Source organism: Balaenoptera musculus, chromosome 14, assembly GCF_009873245.2.
Source record: "Balaenoptera musculus isolate JJ_BM4_2016_0621 chromosome 14, mBalMus1.pri.v3, whole genome shotgun sequence".
Taxonomy (NCBI): Eukaryota; Metazoa; Chordata; class Mammalia; order Artiodactyla; family Balaenopteridae; genus Balaenoptera; species Balaenoptera musculus.
Genome location: NC_045798.1, coordinates 18,478,773 through 18,486,853, shown reverse-complemented (window position 1 = coordinate 18,486,853; position 8,081 = coordinate 18,478,773).

The following is an 8,081-nucleotide window of genomic DNA, read 5'->3' as shown; positions in this document are numbered from 1 at the left end:
GCCTGCTCTATGGATTCCCATAGCTTATGACAGGGGTTGGGCTGGTCCCAGGGGCCAGGCTGGAAGCATAAATAGATGCTGTGGGCTGAGGGTTACACAGTAAGGAGTGGAGGGGACTGTGGAGAACTGGGGATCACAAAGACCATCTAAAGGGCACCGTGGCCCAACTCATTCTCAGAGTTGCTAGCTTTTCAGATTTCTCAAGGGAAGTCAGAAACCTAGAGTTGAGGGCAAAAACTCTTGATTTTTAGATGTTGGCAACTAATTTAAAAAAACTTTTTTAACACTATGTGAGCAACACAAAACATTTTTTTTCTTCTTTCTTTTGACACGATCTCAAACTTACATAGAAGTTAGGTGTACAATTCAAATAGCTTTTTGTTCCTGAATCATTTGAGCCTAAGTTGCTGACACAATGCCCCATCACCCTAATACTTTAACGTGTATTTCCTCCAAACAAGGATGCTCTCCTACAGAATCGCAATACATCCATCAATGGAGAAAATTAACACTGATACATTTTTTTTTAATTTATTTATTTATTTTTGGCTGTGTTGGGTCTTCGTTTCTGTGCGAGGACTTTCTCTAGTTGTGGCAAGCAGGGACCACTCTTCATCGCGGTGCGCGGGCCTCTCACTATCGCGGCCTCTCTTGCTGCGGAGCACAGGCTCCAGACGCGTAGGCTCAGTAGTTGTGGCTCACGGGCCCAGTTGCTCCGTGGCATGTGGGATCTTCCCAGACCAGGGCTCGAACCCGTGTCCCCTGCATTAGCAGGCAGATTCTCAACCACTGCACCACCAGGGAAGCCCCCGGGAAGCCCCCAACACTGATACATTTTTAATGTATCTAATACTCAGAGCTCATCAACTTTTGCCATTTGTCCAAAGGATGTCCTTTGTGGCAAAAGGGTCCAGTTCAGGATCTCATGTTGCATGTAATGGTCCTGTCTCTTGAGTCCCCTTCAGTCTGGAACATTCCCCAGTCTTTGTTTGGCTCTCGTGACCTGGACTCTTTTGAAGAGGCAGGGCAGTTGCTTTGGGGAATGTCCCTCAGTTTACGTTTGTCTGATGTTTCCTCTCAATTAGGTTCAGACCATGCATCATAGATTAGATGCAAGTTGTGGATTCTGTATATCATGAAATATCACAGAAGTGATGCTGTGTCCTTATTGCATCATAACAGATGATAGGTGACTTCAATTTGTCCGATTATGGATGATGTTAATTGTGATCACTTGAATAAGATGGTGTCTTCCAGGCCTCTCATTCTGAATTTCTTCTTTTCCCCTTTGAAATTAATAAATATTTCATAGGGAGGTACTCTGAGACTAGGTAAATATTCCGTCTCTCATCAAACTTTCCATTTATTTATTTCCATCAGTACAGACTCTCGATTCCATGGGTTACAATCCATTACTGTTATTATTTATTTGGGTGCCCAGTGTATCCTAGATTTGGTCCATGATAGCCCCTTTAATCTGGCTTCTGTGTCCTTTTGACATGTCTCCATCATTCTTTAAACACTTCCTTACTGTTTGACACAAGATATTCCAGGCTCATCTTGTACTTTCTCTGCCTTAGCTCTGAAATCAGCCATTTCTCCGTAGAACCCAGGTTCCTTTTAGTAGAGAATGGTATTTAGAAACCAAGATCTAGATGTGCTTATGGTTTGGGGGGTTTCACTGCCCCTAGATTCTATCAGTGGACTGAGTTATACACACACACATTTATATCTATATTTATTTCTATAGTCTTTTATCGATATTGAAAACCATGAGTTCTCCCTAATAGATCCAGTTCCAGCCTAACTCCAAAGGGTTAATTCTAGTCTTTCCATACTGGTAACTCACCGCTTGGACAGTGAGAAACCTAGTATTCCTATTGTTTTCAGTGTGTTCACTTATTTGACCAACTCCCCATATGTAACAATTTCTTATTGTTGATGCTGCCCTCCCCCCAACAAGGATACCCTCTACACCCCACTCAAGTTCTGACACCACATACCAAGCTGCCTTTCCATGAGGGTGACCTTCTTACTCATGCAAGCTCTGGCCTCCTGTGCTGGGCCACCCTCTCCCCATGCAGACACGCTTCTTATCCCTTTTGGGCTATGACACCCCTCTGTGGACCAGCATGTACCCTCTCCCCCTCCCCCCATTGCTGATGTTTACCTTGCTGGGACCCACCTAATGGATCAAATTGTTAAAGAATAGAAGGGATGGGAAGGGAAGGGAAGGGAAGGAAAGGGAAGGGGAGGGGAGGGGAGGGGAGGGGAGGGGAGGGGAGGAACCACATAGACCTTTAGCCAGCTGGCTTTAGCTGTGAGCCATCAATCCCTGCCTGTAGCTTACTGTAATGGGGCAGACTTCACACACTCAGTACATATGGGTTGAGTGTTTACTCTGAACCAAAGAGGACAGAGGTTGTAATCAACAACAAATAAAGTGTCCTGGGGGAAATACTGCCAGACACAGAGGAGCCACCTCATCTTTTTGAATTGTTGGGCCATCACACCTGCTCCATTGGCTGCACACCTGCTCTCAAATCGATTTGTGGGACCAGCTTGGCCAGTGGAGTTAATCCTAGTGCTTGGCATTGACTCAGTGGGCGTGAGGTGTTCATGCTACAAAGTTGCATCATTTTCCTGATCCCGCTCCACCCCGTGTCAATAGCTTCTTCCCAAACTGAATCATCAAATCCAGGTTACTCAGACTGTTGGGATGGATAAAGTAGACCATGTTCATGGTCTTTCGGACATTTCATCCTATAAATCAGCCTCCCCACGTGCACCTGGTCATAATAATAATAACAGGTAACATTTATTGAGCACTTACTATGTTTCAAGCCCCACACCTCCACTTTATAGCTATTTGGGCATGGACAAGTCATTTTCTGTATGAGTTTCCTGTGGCTGCTGTAACAAATGATCACAAACCTTGTGGTTTAAAACAACCGAAATTTATGCTCCCACAGTCTGGAGGCTGAAACCTGTATCACTGGGGCAAAATCAAGGTGTCAGCATCACTGCACCCCCTAGGAGGGCTCTAGAGGAGACTCTGTCTCAGGCCTCTTCCAGCTTCTGGTGCCTCCAGGTCCCCTGGGCTTGTGGCTGCATCACTCCAGTCTCTGCCTCTGTCTTCACATGGCCTTCTCCTCTGTGTGAAGTCTCTCTCTGTCTCTCTCTCTTTTTTTCCTTTTCTTTCTTTTTTTTTCTTTTGGCCGCGCCACAAGGCTTGCGGGATCTTAGTTCCTGACCAGGGATTGAACCCATGCCCCCTGCAGTGGAAGTGCGGAGTCTTAACCACTGGACCGCCAGGGAAGTCCCCCATCTCTCTCTTATGTCACCTGTGATGGCATTTAGGGCCCACTCAGATAATCCAGGATGATCTCTCCATCTCAAGGTCCTTAATCACATCTGCAAAGACCCCTCTTCCAAATCAGGTCACACTGAGGGCCTCCAGGGATTAGCGCCTGATCTCTTTGAGGGCCATTACTGAGCCTACCACACTTCCCCTCTCTGACCCTCAGTTATCCCACCTGTAAAACGAGGATAGTAATAATGGTAACTGCCTCTCAGGGCTGATGTGGGGTTTAACGGGTTAATGTAAATCAGGCAGTTGGTGACTTGGCAGGCAGGCAGCCCTCGATGAATGGCGTGGTTATTACGAATCGATTTCTTGAGTTATTTCTACCCAGGACTGGCAATTGTGGGGGTAATTGATTCCAGTGATGTCACCTCCCCAACTGCCAGGTTTTCAGCAGGATTAAATGTGCCAAATTGGCTTTGTTGGGCCAACTCCCCTGGGTGTGAAGAGCTGCCATGCCAACCCGCCTTGCTGTTTCGCGGGGCCCGTCTGCCGCTTCTCCCTAATTAACGCAAAGGCGACACACACCAGCAGGCCCACTCCCTGCCATCCCAGGAAAACAGCACCGCATACTACAGCTAAATATTTGAACTTTTTTTTCAGTTGCTGCATGAACATAGTATTTTGGGCATGTAAACAGCACAGAGTGAAGGGAGAAATGCCACCTCATCTTCTACCTATAGGGGCAGCCTCAGGGGAAAAAATGCTATAAGGAAACCCAACCATGTCACTGACCGAAGACAGTGTCACAACAAAGTACCATTGCTATTAGTAGCTCTACCACTTCCAGCTGTGTGACCTTGGGCAAAGAACATAATCTCTCTGAGCCTCGGTTTCCGCATCTGTAAAATGGGTATCCTAATAGCCCCTCCTTCAAAGTACTGAGAATATTCAAGGAGACGGCACCTAAGAATTTAAGGATCCACCTGGGACACAGGTTGGCACTCGGCATATGTCACATGGGGATGCTGAAGGTGAGGATGTTGATGGTTCTAGAAATGCCCTCCCCAGCTCTCAGTAATTCTGGGTGGAAGCAGAGTGAAAGCACCCAGGCCCACCTCTCAGGGTACCCAGGATCTGGTCCTGACTCTTGTTGACTGGTTTCCAGACTCTACTTCCCTTTGTGAGCCTCAGTTTCCCCATGTGTTGAGTGAATGGGTCCAGCATGATGATTTCAAAAGCCCCCTCTGCAGGGGGGGAGGGATAAATTGGAAGATTGGGATTGACATATACACACTGCTATATATAAAATAGATAACTATAAGAAACTGCTGTATAGCACAGGGAACTCTACTCAGTACCCTGTAATGGCCTACATGGGAATAGAATCTAAAAAAGAGTGGATATATCTATATGTATAACTGATTCACTTTGCTGTACACCTGAAACTAACACAACATTGTAAATCAACTATACTCCAATAAAAATTTTTAAAAAATAAAATAAATAAGCTAAGCTGAGGCCATAAAAAAAAAAGTCCCTTCTACCTTCTAATTCCACTAGTGGCTCTCGGGGTGTGTCCCTCACTCCTACTGCCCCCTGGCAGCTGGCTTTGCTGCAGGACCAGCCCAGTAACTTTACTGTCCCAGTGAGTGTGGAGTGGAGGCACACCTCAGTGGACAGGACGAGTGGCAAAGCTTTTCTCGGGGACAAAGGCTCCTGAAACTCAATAGAGGAGTCTGGGAACGTCCCAGGTGCCTGCTTAACAGAGGTCGCACTGAATTTTTAGGAACCAGTCCTGTACACCGTCCAGGTTCTGCGGCAAACCTCTCCAGCAGAGGTGTGGCCCTCTAGCCCACGTCCCCGCTCCCCCACCGACTATGAGGACATAGTGCCCCACTTGCCATAGTTTCATTCACCCACTCTCTAGGTATTTATTAAGCACCCACTGTGTACCAAGCAGTAGAGCAGAGGCTGGGACACACAGCAGGAACCAGGCAGCCAGGTTCCTGGCTTTCATGAAGTTCACGGTCTAGTGTGGGCAGGATGTTAACTTTTAAAATTATTTCTTTAACACTGCAGTGAACACTATGGAGGAAAAATCCAGTGTGTTCTGAGGCCAGGCGACCTGACCCAGTCAGAGGGGCTGGGGGAGGGTTTCTCAGAGGAAGGGGCATTTACACCAAGACCTGAAGGATGAGGAAGAGTTAGAAGGGGAAACAGCCTTCTAGGCAGAGGGAACAGCACAGCAGAAACATTGGCCGTGAGACTTAAAGAAAATGCTAGTGTGGTTGGTGGAATTGGCCAGGGCCCAGACCGTGCCAGGTCCAGTGGCTTGTTCACGGTGTGGCTTCACGTGGAAGGACATGGGGAGCCGAGGAAGGCTCAAGGTTAAGCAGAGAAGGGAGCTGCCCCGACACCATCCACCAGTCACCTTGAACTTAGGAACTTAGGAAGTGGAGGCTCTCTGCCATCCAGGCATGGCCAGTGGGTGCCCATGTTTGGGAGAGGCATGGAAAACACAGAACTGGCTTGAGGCCCCATCTCGGTGGACTGTGCCCAGATCTGACAGCCCAGCAGGATGGAACCGGCATGGGCTCTGGGGTGGTGAGATCTGACTTACACCATACAGGCCAACTACGCTAAGCCTCAGTTTCCCCATCTGAAAAGTGGAGTTGCGATAACCCATAGTTCCTAGAGACACCGAGGACAAGGGGGAGTCACACCGGACAGTAGATGTTCAGTAAGTGCTAAGCAGGTGCTGGCCAAGTCTTCTCTTCTTTGCAGCTTCTGTTTCCACCTCCACATGCTGAGTCCACCAGCTGCTCTCACTAGAGACACTGGCTCTGCCACTTACCTCATTTGGGCATGACCTCTCCATCTCTGGGCCTCAGCCCCCTGTATAAACGGAGGGATTTGGATGGGGTGAGCTCCACCACACTGGCCCAGGTGGTTTTCCAGCTGTGGCGACATCAGATCCAGCAGGGGGAACTTGTCACAGAGATGTGTTTGGGGGCCTCACCCCCGAGAGGGAGCTAGGGAAGAACCTCTGACCTCCCTTCCCCAGCTGTTGTCATGGCCCAAGAATTACACTTTGATTCTAAAAGCGAGGGTCTCATACACCACCTGTTTTCTAGAAAGTGTGCCATTTGCACGCGGTGAGGCCTGTCTTCAGAAGTTCAGCCGTGGGAAAGGAAACCAGCCTGAGCGCTGAAAGATCAGAGTTAGAACAGCCACGCTAATCCATGCCCCTGCCGTACCGCCGGGAACAGCATTCTTCTGGAATTCTCTTGTGTATGTGGGCCACAGCTGACTGCCAACCTGCCTGGGGAAAGGAGTGTTTGAATAGTTATTTTGTTTTCTTGTGGTTTCTCTTGCCAATAATACATGGAAATATCCATACCCACAGTGTGATGTGTGCTGCAGAATGATGAGGATGATGATTTATATTTCCATGACCTGATTTTTTTACATTAAAAAGTTGAAACAGAAAAAAAAAATCACACTTTGAGATGGTTGTACAATATTATGAATATACTTAATGCCACTGAATTGTACACTTAAAAATGGTTAAAATGTTGATTTTTACGTGTATTTTACCCCCAAAAATGTCATGTATTAAAACAAAAAGAATTGTACTTTGAGCAATGCTGCTCTAGAAAAGTCTGTGTATGGGAGTACTTCCTGCTGACTGAAAAATTATTTAAGCAACAAGACTCTTTATTTTACCTTCTAAAAAGGAATCCCATTGTATGTATAGATCACGTTTTCTGTATCCATTAACAACTCTGTACTGTACACGTAAAGATTTTTTAAGAGGGTAGATCTCAGGTTGTATGCTGTTTTACCATAAAAAATAGTAAAAAGAAAATTCTTAAAAGAAAAAAAAAAGGAATCCCAAGCTATGGGGTGGGGGCCCACTTGGCGGGTTAATTCCATATTTGACATCACCATCAAGGACCAGATTCTTCTGTTCCTGCCCTGCGAAGGTCACGGTCAGCTGTGTCAGGGGCTTCCTCCCGGAGAGGAGGGCCGCAGCAGTACCACAGGTCTCCCACAGACCCAGCAAAACCACCACCCCTTACCCCCAGGCGATGTGCCCTTAAATGTCATTGGGCAGGACTGGGCCCCAAGCCCACCGCCAGCCCAGGCAAGGGCATGGCTCCATCATAGCTGACTTAGACGAATCAGGATTTACTCCCGAGCCACACGCAGAGAGGAGTAGACACCCCACCCCAATCAGTGTGCAGCTCAAGCAGGGAAACTGGGAGAATGGCTACGTGTTTATCAACTGGTGGTGAGCAAATTAGTACAGGCAGATCTCGCTCTACTGCGCTTCACAGATACTGTGTTCTTTACAAATTGAAGGTTTGTGGCAACCCTGCGTCAAGCGAGTCTGTCACATTTCAGCTAATAGGGAGCTGCTCCCGTGTCTTCATGCCACCTCCCCAATCCTGTTTTCTCCTCCCATGCCAGGACACCCAAAGGCAAGTCCAAGAACAGCCCCAAGGAATGGTGCGCTGGCCCAGGGCCCAGTGCGTGCAGCGTCCACCTTAGTTGCCTGCCAAGGCTTTCCCTCCTAGTCCCCTGTGGGCCGTAGTCATCAAACTGTCACTAAATATTTAATAATGCTGAACTTTTTATATGGCCCAGCTGGCCCACATCTGGTGGCCTCTTCTAAGAGCTACATCTGCAAGTCACAAGCTGCTGGAAAAGCAGACTGAAAAGAGATTTACAAGCTCTGGAGTTTGGGTGTAAATCCTGGCTCTTGTCGTCC